This window comes from Ursus arctos, unplaced genomic scaffold (assembly GCF_023065955.2).
Source record: "Ursus arctos isolate Adak ecotype North America unplaced genomic scaffold, UrsArc2.0 scaffold_23, whole genome shotgun sequence".
Classification (NCBI taxonomy): Eukaryota; Metazoa; Chordata; class Mammalia; order Carnivora; family Ursidae; genus Ursus; species Ursus arctos.
The window spans coordinates 18,242,932-18,259,646 of NW_026622908.1; the positions used below are offsets into that span (position 1 = coordinate 18,242,932).

At 37.6% G+C, this 16,715-nt stretch overlaps 1 long non-coding RNA gene across 1 annotated transcript in view; it reads right to left on the bottom strand.

Moving 5' to 3' along the window:
• Positions 1-15,688, bottom strand: part of LOC130544666 (uncharacterized) — an 805,127-nt gene extending 789,439 nt beyond the window's left edge. The window contains exon 1 of the long non-coding RNA XR_008961119.1: positions 15,597-15,688. This is a non-coding gene — a long non-coding RNA (uncharacterized LOC130544666). The remainder of the gene's footprint in view (positions 1-15,596) is intronic.
• Between the last annotated feature and the right edge of the window lie 1,027 nt (positions 15,689-16,715).

Sequence of the window (16,715 nt, forward strand, 5' to 3'; positions counted from 1 at the left end):
CAGACAAAGATAGTTTGAAGAGAAAGGGGAAAAAAAAAAGGAAAAACAAAAACAAAAAAGCAAAAGCTACACAACAATGATTCTCATCAACTTAGAAGTAAAAATCTTCAATAAATGTTAAGTAATTTCCAAACAATCCATAGAAAGATTTATACACCATGGTAAAGTATGTCTACACAGACATTTCAGGGAAGCTACAAAAACAAAACAAAAACCCTCTAAAACCATAAAGGTTGAATAATACAAGATCCACACACACAAAAACCAATTGCATTTCTAAATACTTCCAATAAATGTGTGGAATATGAAATTTCAAAATGATACAATTTACAATCATTCTGAAGAAAATGAAATTTGGGACTATAAAGTAAGCAAAGCATAGAATCTGTATGTAGAAAATTATAATATGCTTATGAACAAAATCAAACATCTAATAAATGGAGACATATGGTACTCCTGGATTGAAAGACTCAACGCAGTAAAGATATCAATTCTCCAGCACAGTGATCTATATGTTTAATACAATTCCTATCAAAAACCCAATAAGGTATTTTTGCAGAGACAAGCTTATTCTAAAATTCATATGGAAAGGCACAGGCACTAGGAACAGTTAAACTAATCTTGACAAAGAATAAAATGAAAGGAATCATTTTACCAGATATTCAGGCTTACTATACGGCTGCAGTAATCAAGACTGTGATATTGGCAGAGGCATATACACATAAATCAATGGAATAAAATGGAAAACAAAGTAGATTTACACAAACAACAAATATGCTCAAGTGATTTTTCAAAAAGGTACAAAAGCAATTCAAAAGAGAAAAACAACCTTTTCAAAACATGGTGCTGGGGCAATTGCATTCACAGGCATAAAAAACCCCAAAAAACCAACAAAACAAAACAAAATAAAAACCCAAACATTTCAACCTAAATGTCACACCTTATACAAAAACTTAATTACAAGTGAATCATGAAAAAAAAAGTGAGTCATGGAATTAAATATGAATACTAATAGTATGAACACTAAAAAAAAAAAAAAAGTCAAGCAATCAGGCATTAGGATGGTCGATTAGGACAACAAACCAAACCAAAAGTAACAATCAAATTTGTTTCCTTAATGTGACAGTGTAAGCAGGAAGTGTTGTCTCCCTGGTGTTCCACTTTCCGTAAAAGAACGGCACAAGGTGAGGGTCATGTGGGTCCAGTGCAAATGGAGGGAATTGTCTCACTGCTCAGGAGCCCTGAACAAATAGTTCTTTCCTCCTATGGATTAATGGACTGGAGAGAGGATGAGGGAAACAGCTAAAAGTGGAAGGGTATTGAGACAAAGTAGAGAAAAGTAATTCAGCCACGGACCTCAATAAGGTCTCAGCAGAAGTATCTGGAAAGTGTCTCAACCAAGGTCCCAAATAAAGAAGCCTCAAACTGGAGGTGCCTGGGCTAGGAATATAGATATGCATAGGAATGTAGCTGACTGGAGCTGAGGGGTAGGGGGAGAGTGCTTGCTGGCAACTTCCTCAAGAAATCTACAGTGCACTGGCTTTGCACTGGCTGGTGGGGGGAGGGAGCATTCTCCCCATGAGGCTTGCCAGCCACAATCCTGTAAACGTCTATGGTTGGACCTGAAAGTTTACACATATGATTTTGATGCAGAGATAGGCAAAGTTTTCTTAGATGACACCAAGAGCATAATCCATAAAAGAAAGAAAAGAACTCTCAAACTCAACAATAAGAGAAAAAGACGATAAAGAATGAGCAAAAGACTTCACAACTGTAGGTACACAGATGGCAAATAAGCACTTGGAAAGATTTTTAATATCATTAACTATCAAGGAAATGCAAATTAAAACCACAATGAGATATTGTTACATGCCTATCATAAAATAGATAATGATATACCAAATGCCGGGGAGCATTTGGTGGGATCTTTCATATATTGCTGATAGAAATGTAAAATGGTACAGCCACTCTAGAAAACAGTTTGGCAGCTTGTTATAAAACTAAACAAGCAATTGCCATTTTACACAGCTATTTCACTTTTGGGCATTTTTCCCAGAGAAATGAAAACTTATTTTCACACAAAACCTATATACAAATGCGCACAGCATCTTTATTCATATTAGCAAAAACTAGAAGCAGCCCAGATGTCCTTCAATAGGCAACTGTAAAACAAACTGAGGTGCAGACATGCCATGAGTACTACACAGCCATAAAAAGGAACAAGCTATTTGTACATACGATTTGGGTGAATCCAGAAAATTAGGCCGAATAAAAAAAGCCAATCTCCAAAGGTTACACACTGTAATGATTCCATTTATACATATAGCATTTTTGAAATGAAGAACACATTAGTTGTGAGAGTAATGGCATGAGGAGGAAGTAGGTGTAGTTAAAAAAGTCAACAGGAAGGATTCTTGCATTGAAACATACCAGTACCCTGACTGTGGTGGAGGATACCTGAACCTATGCATTTGATAAAACTTCAGAGAACTAAATACACATTAACAAATGCATGAGTTCAAGTGAAATTGGGAAATCTTAATAAAATAGGTGGATTGCATCAATGTCAGTTTCCTGGTTGTGATATCATACTATGGTTTTGCAAAATGTTACCATTTAAGGAAACTGGGCAGAGTGCACACAAGAGCACTCTATATTATTTCTCATACCTGCATGTGAATCTACTATAAAAATTCCCCAAACATACCATCAACATTTGCTGCAAAGCATATGTTTGTTCTCAAGGTAAGTGTTTGTCATAACCACTCTCAATACACTTTAGAAACACAAACTCTCAGAAATTAAAGGGCTTTTATAGATTATAGGTCGTGTTCAGTTTTACCAATGACTGGTGCCATTTTCAATACAAATTTTATCAGCATGGCTCAGGCTATTTTGTTCATGAAAATAAAATTAAAATCCAGATAAAAGCTCTGTACTAAATTGACTAACCAAATTAGTTTCCAAATTGATAAGCCAAAAGTGAAAGGACAGATTTTTTTAAGTAGGCTGAATGAAATATTGGCATTTCTAATTTTATCATGTATTTCTGAATCAGCGACCCATCATTCAGAGGGGGAAGAAAAGCACTTGACTCAAATGAGTCATGTTAAAGAAATCCTTGATATTTTGAAAATTCAAATGTCAACAAGCCACATAATATGAAAAATACGAGGCATTGGTTCCATCTTTTTGAACAATGTCTACAAAATGAATTGAAATCAATATCAACCCTAGAGGTTTATTAACCTACAATAAGATGTCTGGGTAATTCTGTAAAGAGATGTTTCCATGGTGGTCTTGACCATTTGTAAAATTAAAAGAGAATTTGTGAAAGTTAGGAGAATGTTTTCTTCTAGGGAAGGGACAGTTTTACTCAGCACAGTTTTTTGTGAACCTGCTTATGACCCAAGAGATTTCCTGTAGTATGTGCTTAAAATTTGAAATCTGATTTAAGAAAGAAAAAGAACTTAAAAGCTAAACCTGGGGCGCCTGGGTGGCACAGCGGTTGAGCATCTGCCTTCGGCTCAGGGCGTGATCCCGGCGTTATGGGATCGAGCCCCACATCAGGCTCCTCCGCTATGAGCCTGCTTCTTCCTCTCCCACTCCCCCTGCTCGTGTTCCCTCTCTCACTGGCTGTCTCTATCTCTGTCTAATAAATAAATAAAAAATCTTTAAAAATAAATAAATAAATAAATAAATAAATAAATAAATAAAAATAAATAAAAGCTAAACCTATTTTCAGAATCATTTAAGAAAACAGCCTTCCATCCTCATTAGCTACATATCACACAGGAAAAGGGAATGTATGCACTTCCCAGACTGTACTAAAGAACCTCCTAAAAACTCCCTGTCACCAAGTGAGTCAGGCATTAAGGTTTTATCGCAAATATTCTACTATAAAACAGCAAGCAGTTCATAAAGAGAAAAAGATGTACTGTGAAATTTTCTTTAGGAAAAAAAAAACCCTTCACCTTGTCCTTAATTAACTATTCTACTTACGAATCATTTCTTAAAATCATGAGTTTTTCTTCTTTAATCCTGATGATAAATGTAATATGGTAACTATAGAAAATTTGGGAAGTTTAAACAAGAGAAAATGCAAAAGAAAAATGTTTACCTACAATCCTACCACCTCAAGCAAATACTAGCATAATTTTAGCAGATTTTCTTTGACCTTTCAAATACAGTTGAGGTGATAGTTTATAATTCTGAATAGTTCTTGTGTTCCAGTCATTGCTATGTCAAAAATATTCTCATACTAAAAATTCATTATTCAGCTCATTTCATAGATATACAAAATTCGATTGTCATGATATACTGTTACTTATTTATTCAGTCCTACAACACAGGACATCTTGATAATTTCTTCTCTTTCATCACCATAAAGTATCTGAGTTCATTCAAATTTATTTCATATTTTTTCATTGTTTTTATTTATCCCGAGTTTTAAAAAATTATGTAATATGGACTTTTCATTTCCATGCTGCCCTCCTCCCCTCTTAAGCTGCAGCTTCTCTTAAGAATCTTGAACAGCCACTTTGGAAAACAGTGTGGAGGTCCCTTAAAAAGTTAAAAATTGAACTACCCTACGATCCAGCAATTGCACTACTGGGTATTTACCCCAATGATACAGACGTAGTGAAGAGAAGGCCATATGCACCGCAATGTTCATAGCAGCATTGTCCACAACAGCTAAATCGTGGAAGGAGCCGAGATGCCCTTCAACAGATGACTGGATTAAGAAGATGTGGTCCATATATACAATGGAATATTACTCAGCCATCAAAAAGAATGATTTCTCAACATTTGTTGCAACATGGACGGGACTGGAGGAGATAATGCTAAGCGAAATAAGTCAAGCAGAGAAAGACAATTATCATATGGTTTCACTCATTTATGGAACATAAGAAGTAGGAAGATCGGTAGGAGAAGAGAGGGAAGAAGAAGGGGGGGGGGTAAACAGAAGGGGGAATGAACCATGAGAGACTATGGACTCTGAGAAACAAACTGAGGTCTTCAGAGGGGAGGGGGGTGGGGGAATGGGATAGGCTGGTGATGGGTATTAAGGAGGGCATGTATTGCATGGTGCACTGGGTGTTATACACAAGTAATGAATCATGGAACTTTACATCAAAAACTAGGGGTGTACTGTATGGTGTCTAACATAATATAATAAAAAATTATTAAAAAAAAGAATCTTGAACAATCTTCTCTGCACAGACAGTTTAATCTTGCATTGCAGCAAATGCTTTCAGTGTTCTCACTAGTATTCAGAAATAGAGGGAGAAGGAGAATATCTCACATTCACAAAATAAATAAATCCATCAGTAACTGCCTAAATAAAATAATCCTTTATGTCTCTGCATTTTTAAAGGTTAATGTAGTGTGATGAAAATAGAAAAGCATCCGATTAAAGTCAGATTCTTTTTTTTTATTGAAGTATAGTTCATACACAATGTTACATTAGTTTCAAGTGTACAGCATATTGATTCCACAAGTCCATACTCCATGCTATGCCCACCACAAGCATAACTACCATCTGTCAGTCACCATACAAAGCTAGTACAATACTACTGACCATATTCCATAGGCTGTTACCTCTTATCCTTGTGATTTATTCATTCCATAACTGGAGGCCTGTATCTCTCACTCTCCTTCACTCTTTTTGCCCATTCTGACACCCCCCTCCCCTCTGGCAACCATCCGTTTGTTCTCTGTATTATGGGTCTGTTTCTGCTTTTTGTTTACTCATTTGTTTTGATTCTTAGACTCCATATGAGTGAAATCATATGGTATTTGTCTTTCTCAGTCTGACTTACTTCACTTAGCATAATACCCTCTAAGTCCATCCATATTACTTCAAATGACAAGATCTCATCCTTCTTATGGCTGCATAATACCCTATTGTATGCATATGCCACATATTTCTTTTGTTTACTGTTACTTTTGTTTACTGTTATTTCCATATGTTTACTGATGGACACTTACGTTGTTTCCATATCTTGGCTATTGTAAATAATGCTGCAATACACATAGGGGTGCATATATCTTTTCAAATTCATGTTTTCATTTTCTTTGGGTTAAGTGCCCAGTAGTGGAATTACTGAATCATATTGTGTTTCTATTTTTAATTTTTTGAGGAACCACCATACCGTTTTCCACAGCAGCTGCATCAATTTACATTCCCACCAAGAGTGTAAAAGAGTTCCTTTTCCTCCACATCCTCATCAATACTTGTTATTTCTTGTCTGTTTTTATAGAGCTATTCTGACAGGTGTAAAGTGGTTTTTATTTGCATTTTCCTGATGATTAGTGGTTTTGAGCATCTTTTTACATGTCTGTTGGCCATCTATTTGGAAAAATGTAGGTCCTCCCATTTTTTAATTGCATTTTTGTCTTTTTGTATGCAGAGTTGTATAAATTCTTTAGATATTTTAGATACTAGCCCCTTATTGGATACATCATTTGCAAATATCTTCTCCCATTGAGTCAGCTGCATTTTCATTTTGTTGATGATTTCCTTCACTGGGATTTTGATGTAGTCCCAATAGTTTATTTCTGCTTTTGTTTCTCTTGACTTAGGAGACATATCGAGAAAAATTTGCTATGGTCAAAATCAAAGAAATTACCGACTCCATTTTCTTCTAGTAGTTTTATGATTTTAGGTCTCACATTTAGGTCTTTAATCCGTTTTGAGTTTATTTTTGTATATGGTATAATAAAGTGGTCCAGTTTTATTCTTTTGCATATAGCTATCCAGTTTTCCCAGCACCATTTAAGAGACTTTTTCCCATTGTATATTCTTGCCTCCTTTGTCATAGACTGACCACATAATTGTGGGTTTATTTCCAGGCTTTCTATTCTGTGCTATTGATCTATATGTCTATTTTTTGTGCCAGTACCATACTGTTTTGACTACCATAGCTTTGTAGTATATCTTGAAATCTAGGATTGTGATACCTCCAACTTTGTTATTCTTTCTCAAGATTGCTTTGGCTATTCAGGGTCTCCTGTGGTTCCATACAAATTTTAGGATTATTTGTTCTAGTTCTGTTAAGAATTGCTGTTGGTATTTTGATAGGGTTTGCACTGAATCTATAGATCGGTTGGGTACTATACAGTACATTCTAACAATATTAATTCTTCTAACCCATGAGCATGGAATATCCTTCCATTTGTTTATGTCATCTCCAACTTCTTTCATTAATGCTTCATAGTTTTCAGAGTACAGGTCTTTTACCTCTTTTGTTAAGTTTATTCCTATTTATTCTTTTGGGCATAATTGTAAATAGAATTGTTTTCTTAATTTCTCATTCTGCTACTTTGTTATTAGTATATACAAACACTACTAATTCTGTGTATTAATTTTGTATCCTGCAACTTTACTAGATTCATCTATTACTTCTAACAGTATTTAGTAGAGTCTTTAGGGCTTTCGATATATAGTATCATGTCATCTGCAAATAGTGACAGTTTAACTCCTTCCTTACTAATTTGAATGCCTTTTATTGCTTTTTCTTATCTAATTGCTATGGCTAGGATGAAGTAAGATTCTTAATGCAATTCTACTTCTCTCATAAAAATCCCTAAATTACTTAAGCCTTATTTCCTCATTTGCAAAATAAGAAATTGTGTAGAACTCTGAGTTTTCTTCTTATTCTATCATTCTCTGACTGGAGCAGTTTCTAATTCTGCTCAGTTGTGTAACCTCATGTACCAACCAGACTTCAGAGGGGAAAGCTTAAGCCTCTCCTTGTATTTCAGATATAACAGGTCTTTGTATGGGAATTAGACCTTTAGCAAAGCAGGAAAAGTTGGGTGCAAAAATCAGAAAATTTGCCACCACCTATCTCAGCCTGATGTACTAATATGGGTGGTTTTCAAAAGATGAACCAAAATCTGCTACCAATCTGATGAACCTCTGGGAAGCTCCTCACACAAACTCATCCAATCTGCTTCCAGCCAAAGGTATACCTAATGGGTTCCATTGAAGCTACTATGAATCTCAAAAACCTCATGTAATCTTCCACTGACCAGCTCAGTCTACTGAACCAATGTGATAACACCAAGCCTAGAAGCAGTCTGAACTTCAGGTCCTCACATATCTGTTTGCAATGGCCTCTGGAGCTTCTCCTTCTCTTCTACCTCTATAGACTTTCACTGATGACTATGTAATAAGGAGGATTATGGGGGATGTAGTTCATGCTTTTGAGAGTCTCTTAACTTTGTCTGTAAAATATTTATTCAACAGTTATTTAGTCTCTACCACAGTCACAATACTAAGCTTGGTGCTATAAAAGGTACCAAGAAACAAGAGGAGTAACCACTGACATCAGGAAGCTCACAGCCAATTTAGAGACAAGATACCTCCAGGAACTATAATTGGTTGGATATTGGGCTAGACACACAAGATGTAGGGGCCACACAATCCTTTCAGTGCTACCCCAAACCCATGTTTTTAAGATACTAAATGTTACTTACAGGAAGAGAATAACATGTGAAAATCAGGTAAGCCCTCAGAGATTCCCTGCGGTGTGTGTCTCTTGCTTGAAGAAAGCACAAAGGAAAATATCATGTGGAATCCCTCTAGTGAGCCCACGAGACCTACACAAGGAAACTCTTCAAGCTGGGTTTTGAGAACAAGACTGGTGCTTCTTTGCAATCCCTGTTTATGGTTCTTGCAATGTTCTAAGTAGCTTAAAGTATATTAGATTTTTCCCAAAATCATTTTTGTGATTCATTTCTCAGGAAGTTAAGAAGCAGTGTTTTGGATGCTCAGCAGATGCATGGCAAAGGAGCCCAGAAAAGCATGAAACTGTGTTATGGGGCTAAATTGTGTCCCTCCAAAATTTATGTGTCAAAGCCCTAACCCCAAGAATGTAACTGTATTTGGAGACAAGACCTTTAAAGATGTAATCAGATTAAAAGGAAATCATATGGACGGGATTTATTCACTCTAACTGGTGTCCTTAATAAGCAAAAGAAATTTAGACACTGAAAGAGGCACTGCAGGTATATGAACACAAAGGAAAGGCTATGTGAGAACACAGACAGTGGCCATCTGCAAACCACAAGAAAAAATCCCCAGAAGAAACCAAACCTACAACACCTTATCTTGGACTTTTAGCCTCCAGAACTGTGAGATAATAAATTTCTGCTGTTTCAGTGGCTTAGTCTATGGTATTTTGTTATGGCAGCCCTAGCAAACTAATACACTATGACAACAAACACAGGCATTTTCATGGAATTTGGAGCAGCCACTATGGACATGGGTCTTACAGCCTAGAAGATGCCTCTTAACAAGTAGTTTTGGCCAATAATCAGCACAAATTATTAAAGTTCTATATTAGTTTGAGGCCATGCATAGTTAAGTGTAGAGAGAATGTAAGCTTAATGAGAGAAGACCCTTATCTATCTTCCTGACTACTATATTCCTAATAGTCAAAACCTTGATAGGTTTTGAAAAATATATAGTCTTGTAAACCCATCACATATATATTTTTTTGTTAAAATGTTTCTTCATGCTTTTTTATAGTCAATCTCTTTCCTGGATCCCTGGTCATTGGCAACTACCAATCTGATTTCTGTCACTATAATTTTGCCTTTTCTATAATTTCCTACAAATGAAATAATGAATAGTATAGTCTTTTGTGTCTTGGCTTATTTCACTGAGCTTCTGATATATATCCAGGTTGCTGCATGGATCAGAACTTCATTTCATTTGTTGAGAAAGTTTCATACATACAATCTTCCAACTGCTCAGCCACCCAAGGGGTCTTGGGAATATTTATTCCCATTTCATGCTGAATAAGCGTTCTTTTGTTCTGCTTAAATGTATATGTCAATGGCCCTCAGGCATAGCCACGGATTTCATATTTCAGACTCTACATGTGAGGGGTCCTTCTGCTACAGTATGAGAGTGGTGCATGTAGGCCAATTTCCCCGTCAGCTACCAGGGGTACTAACTAATCATGAGTGACTGAAATACACTATTAGAGTGGATATTGCTCTGCTCTTCTCTATGTGAATGAAAGCATTGTTCCACCCAGTGCTGGACTATGTTGTGTTTTCTTTGGCAACACTAATACCAGTGGAAAAAAGTATTTGGATTTCTATTCCTGGGGGCTGGCATTGTGATTATCTTTGTTATCTTTCATGTAGTTGGAGTCCTTCCCTGGCATTGATTACTGGTGTACAGTATTCTGCTCTATATTACTTTTGAGTAATATTTCATTGAATGGATATATCATAATTTGCTTATCTATTCACCAATTGATAGACAATTGGATTGTTTTTAGTTATGGGTCATTATAAATAATGTTCCCCTTAACATTTGGGTGCAAATATTTGTGTAACTATGATATGGCTTTCCTTCCCTTCCCTTTCCTTCCCTCCCCTTTCCTTTCCTTTCCCTTCCCTTCCTTCCTCCCTTCTCTTGCTTCTCTTCCTCCCCTTCCTCCTTCCCTTCCTTCCTTTCCCTTCCTTCTCTTCTTTTCCTTTCCTTCTTTCCCTTCCTTCCTTCCCTTTCTTCCTTTCTTTCTTCCTTTCCTTCCTTTCCTCCCTCCCTCTCACTCTCTCTTTATTGTTTTCCTTCTTTCTTTCTCCTGGGTAAATACATAGGAATAGGACCACTGGGTAGCAATGTTAAGTATATATTTAAATTTATAAGAAACCACCAAACTGTGTTCTAAAAGGGATTGCACCATTTTGCATTCCCACAGCAACACATGACAGTTCCAGTTACTCTGGAACTGGAACATCCTCACCTCAACTCTTATTATTACAGCCTTTTTTAAATTTAGTCATTCTACTAAGTGTGTAGTGGCATTTCATGGTAGTTATCTATTGATTAATAATCATGTGCTTATTTCATGTGCTTATTTTCCATTTGTAACTGTTCTTTGATAATGTATCTATTCAAATCTTGGCCCTTTTTTAAAAAAAATTGAGTTATCTTATTATTGAGTTATAAAAGTTCTTTCTTTACTCTAGCTACAATTCCTTCATTAGATATGAGTTGAACAAATATTTTCTCTCATCCTGTGACTTGTCTTATCTTTAATAGCATCTTTCTTGAAAACAAGTTTGGGTGACATCATCAAGTGCCCCCCTGGACCATGGGAATGGAGAAGGACTGTGTTAGAAGTGCAGAAAAAGAGGACACACTCTGACCACATCACCCACAAGCCAGCACAGTGCTACACCAAGAGAGCCACCACAGGCCTATGGTTTCTCCAATGGGAAGAGAGCCCAAGGTGGACATCCAGCTCTCCCTTTTTTACAGGATACTTTGTAGGAGGCCCACTCGGGTCTTGCCTCACAGGAATCATGGGGGTAATATGCAGGGTTTAACCCCTGGGGATCAGATGGGGATGGAGAAGGATGGCAGGCCTTATAACAATCAGTGCTCAAATCTTGCTGTACCTCAATCCTGCTTGCAGTGGCATTGGAGCAGAAATCTTAGCAAAGGGCTCTGCCCATCTGCAGAACTGAGCTAGTGGCCCTCTCTGTCCCAGAAGCTCCTCTGGGATGTGAAAGGATTTCAGTGTAAAATGAAACCAAAGTATATGGAATAGAGCATCTCATGCATGCACTCCCAGGAAAAGGAAACTTTAGAACTGAGAGACCAATTTTCCCTAAATGTCTGACCCTGACTTGCAAAAAACTGGAGCTTGTATCCTGACCAATGAACATCCATCAAGAATCTCTCCCCATCCTCAAGCCAATGAACTTATTGCTTGGACTCTGGCTGGACTTCCCCCTTTTTGCACTCTTTGTCCATGAACACAGCACACCCCAAACCTTCAATGAACCCACCTATAGCTTGCGATTGTTTGCATTTCCTGAATTACAACTCCTTGCTATTCCCAAATGAACTCAATTTCTGGTAATTCAAGCTTGCCTCAGTTTACCTCTTTAGGTTGACAGGCAGTTCTACCTGATTTGGATACCCAGTTAACAGGCTGTAGCAGCTGTGGAACCTATTCTACCAACCTGCCCAGGCAGGAAAGCAAATATGTATGCCTGCCTAACTGTTGAGCATAGCCTTCAGTTCCATCCATTCAGGAAGCACGGCCACAGAACATGGGCAATTGAGTCCATAAAGCTACATTCAGCCACGGAGTTCAGCCTACACACCTGCCCAAATAGGGAGCCCACCCCGTGATTGGCTTGAATGTGGAGCCCAGCCAGCAGCTCAACCAACTATAGAGCCCAGCCAGCAACTCAGCCCTCCCCCACCTCAGGACACAGGCGGTGGCCTCACTTAAGTAGAGACCCTAACAGCAAGCCCCACCCATCCATGGACTCTACCGGATGACATACCCAGTACTTCAAACTGAGCTGACAGGTGAAAGTCTTTCCCTACCTAAGTGAACCTTTAATTTTAGCAATTTGATTATGATGTACCTTGAAAAGGAGATTTCAAAATGGAGCAAGCAAGCCTAGCTAGGAGAGTCTCTTTTGAAACAGAGTTGGGAGGCCACAATTTATGCATGTTCTCATAGGAGGAAATGTGACCTTTTTGCCAGCCCCAAATCCTCAGCCTGGACTTACTTCCTCCTCACCATGACAACTGAATCATTGGCCTTCTTCACTTCCGAAGAAGCCAATGCAGTTTAACAAATTTAATCCCTCATTTGCATTAACCCAGCCAATCCCAGTTAACCTAGTTTCAATCCCTGTTTTGCATAAAGGACCTAAAAAAGAACTGCACTTATGAACTTCTGTCTTTATAACTCTGCCCCCTCATTGTCTTCCTCAGAGCATCATCAGATTTCTACCTGAATCTGTGTCTCCCGAATTGCTACTCTAATTGCCCAAATAAATGCCTGTTTGCTTAAATTTTCAGTAAATTCTTTCTCGGTGGACAACTTCCATATGGTTTTGAGCGTAACCTACTTGGAGTTCACTGAACTTCTTGGCACTGGGTCTTTATAATTTTCGTCAAGTTTGAGTACTTTCCAGCCACTATTTCTCCCTGTATTTTCCTGCCCTCTAATCTCCTTTCCTGGGACTCCAAATAAATTGATATTTTCCTCAGGTTACTGAGACTGTTGATTTTTTTCAGCCTTTTTTCTCTGAGTTTCAGTTGGATAGACTCTATTTTATATATACTAAAGTTCACTGATGTTTTTATTTTATAGTATCTAATCTGCTATTAATCTCATCTAGTAAATGTATTAGGTATTATTCTGCTTCAGAAGTTCCATTTGGTTCTTTTTTATAGTTTATGATTCTCTTATTATTTTCATGTTTCCTTTATATCTTTAAGCATATTAATAATAGTTGTTTTAAAGTTCTTTACTGCTTTAGTATCTTTTATTGGATGCCGGTCATTGTTAATTTTACATTCTTGAATGCTAAATTTGTTTCAGCTTTAAATGGTGTTGGACATTGTTCTGCCAGGCAGCTAATTTGCTCATAATAACATTGATCCTTTCAAAGCTTCTTTTTCAGCTTTGTTATGAAAAGTCTAGCTTATGTTAGGGCTAGTTTTGCCATACTTCTAAACTATGACCTTTCTGGGGTTTCTATGGAAATGTCCTAGGTTTTAAATGAGGACTCTGTATTCTAGCTGGTCAGAATTTTAACATCTTCCAGCCCTGTGCGAGCTATGGGAATTCTCAGCTAATAACTACACAATTATCTTTTCCTGGCCTCACTGGTTTCTACCTATAAATCTCTGGATTTGTATTCAGCATCAGACCCAAGGGACTCATATGCAGATTTCTGGAAGGTTTTCTCTGCATAGCTTTCTCTTTTCCTATACTCTGTCCTGCAAATTCCAGCTATTAGTATGCACCTTATTTGTTTCCCTTCTCAGGGATCAGAGTTCTGGGATGCCTATTATCTGGTGTTTTTAAAAATTGTTATTCCAGGGTTGCCTAAGCGGCTCAGTGGGTTAAGCGTCTGCCTTCAGCTCAGATCATGATCCCAGGGTCCTGGGATTGAGCCCCACATGGGGCTCCCTGCTCAGTGGGGAGCCTACTTCTCTCTCTCCTCCCTGCTCATGCTCACTTTATCTCTCTCTCTCTCTCTCAAATAAATAAAATAAAAAATCTTTAAAAAATGTTATTCCATGTATTTTTTCCAGTTTTCTGGTTGTTTAAAGTTAGAGGGCTCAGCTGGTCCCAACATCTCCTTCAAGTCCAGATGTCAAAAGCCATCTCATTTTCTTTTTATACTGCAAAAAGTAGAGCTTCCAACCATCAACAGCCTCAAAAGGAACTTCTTACAAAAGGTGTACAAGAATTGTATCTCTAGCACATGAATTTCAGGAACTGATGCTATACAATCATGAGACAATTAATCTTTCAGAGAAAGTTCAGGAGAAGAGCAGCTATTTTGGAGTTCTTTGCTGCCAGCAGGGAATCACAAATGATTGATTTTTTTTTTTCCTGCCTGTAACTATTTTTGGCTTAGGTCACTGAATCCAGGCCCTTTTTTGTCAGAACTTTTTCTTCAGCTACTGGAGCAGTATATTCCACAGTTTGCCAGTTGGAATAAGTTGCTGACAGATACTGTCATTTAGTTTGTAACTTTGGTGATGGCACAAGGAAAAATTCTCTCACCTAGGGTAACCAGATGGAATCCCCAAAGGCAAGAGAAACAGAGATGACATAATGAACTGAAGATGAATTTATTCTCTCATTGTTTCTGTCTTAGTGGAGAAATGCCATAGGAGGTGTTGGCAGAAGTTTGACATAAAAGAGTGGAGTATAATCATTTCCTCCTCTTGGCATAGGGTACAGCAATTGGGTGCTCTTGGAAAAGGGAGAGAAGTTTCAGGGAAAAGCAACAAAAATAATCAGACAATAAAAACAAACAAACAAACAAAGAATCCGTGGGGGGAGAAAGGTTTATGAATTGGCATTGTTTATACTATGAAAAACACAAAGATACTTTCACATATAGATTAGTTTGCATTTATGGAACACATTAAAACCCTTTCACAAAACACTACCAGGTTATCTGATGTTATCTTCATAATAACCTGTGAGTGCAGGGTCTTATTTCTGTTTTATAGAGACACAGACCAAGAAGCAGAATTTAAGGAATTTGACTCAAATTACAAAGCTAGTTGGTAACAAAGACAAAACCAAACAAATAAACAAAAACAATGATGACAAAAACAAAACATGGCTGTTCCAGTTCATTCAACAAGAGTATTTTGACTAGTTGTTCTTCATCTTCATAAAGGATGCCACAAGGGAAATTAGTTTTAATAAATAAAATCAGAAGCACAACATCACGACAGACTCCAGAGTTTCCTGACATTTTCTGGACTTCTGGGTAAAGTTGGAAGACTGAATATACATAACAACTTCTACTACCTATCAAAAATCCACTAAAATAGTAAAGGGATTTCTTTTTTAAAAGCACAGGTCCACAAAAACATGAATAACATGAGATGAAACAAAAAGAAATTGTGGAAGAATATAAAGCAAAAGGAAAAGAAAGAAATGACTTAGCAGGCTTAAGAAAACTGAATCCTCAGCTGGTGGCAAAAGACTCAGAAATTGTCAGTATCAGATATTTCTGAAAATGTGGGTAAAGGAATAGAGCTTTAAAAATGTAAATTATTAGGGTACCTGGGTGGCTCAATCAGTTAAGCCTCAGACTCTTGATTTCAGCTCAGGTCATGATTTCAGGGTTGTGTGATCGAGCCTGACCCACTTCCAGCTCTGCACTTGGGCATAGATATTCTCTCTCTCCCTCTCCCTCTGCCCCTCCCCCATGCATGCTCTTTTTTTTTTTCTCTCTCTCTCTCTCAAGAAATAAAGAAGAAAGAAAAAAGGAAATTATCTGAAAGTCTTGTAGGTCTCAAATCCCCAACCCACTGTGAATAATCAGGAAACTAGCAATGCTCCACTCCAATAAATACTTGAGGTCTTATCTTGAAAGAATGGAAGATAGAAATTAAAAAAAAAAAAAAAAGTAACTTAGAGGCACCTCCCTTCTGGACTGAAGTCACTGAAAACAGCTGACCTCAAGGGACACTTAATTAAAAATAGAGGAGATCTCTACCCTACTGGGCTCACATGATGCCATCAGCCGGCCTTCACCCTCCGGGAAGGGGACTGAAGACTCTTTTCTACAGGATCTCACCAGCCCTGGAGGATATAAACGTCAGAGTTTTCCCATTCAAAAGGCCTAGTCAGTGCAAACTGCCATACTCACATTTTCATATTTTCAATTAGCTTTTTAGTTCCCTCTTAAAACTAAGCAGGAAGCCACAGACCAACACACATGTAAGGAAAGCTTCTTCCAATGATCATTTTATCTAACACCACCAAGCAATTCTCCAATTCTCAGGAAACACTGACTGGTTATCCTACAATGTAACTCAATTTTGACACTATCTATCTGGAGATAGTATCAGATCCCACAGGTTAAGGACTCGCTCCTAGAAGACTGCGCCCCTCCATTTAAGACTCCAATCACAAGTCAAAATTGTCACCTGTGCTTCTGACCCCCTGGCTATAAATCAGAGATTCCCACAACTCCCTCCTTGGATTCAATTATTTGTAAAGCTGCTCACAGAACTCAGAGAAACATTTGCTTATATTTACCAGCTTCTTATAAAGGATATTATAAAGGATACAGATGAACAACCAGATGGAGAAGCACATAGGGTAAAATCCAGAAGAGTCCCTAGAGCAAGAATTTCTGTCCCCATGGAACGGGGTTGTACCACACCCCCAGTATAA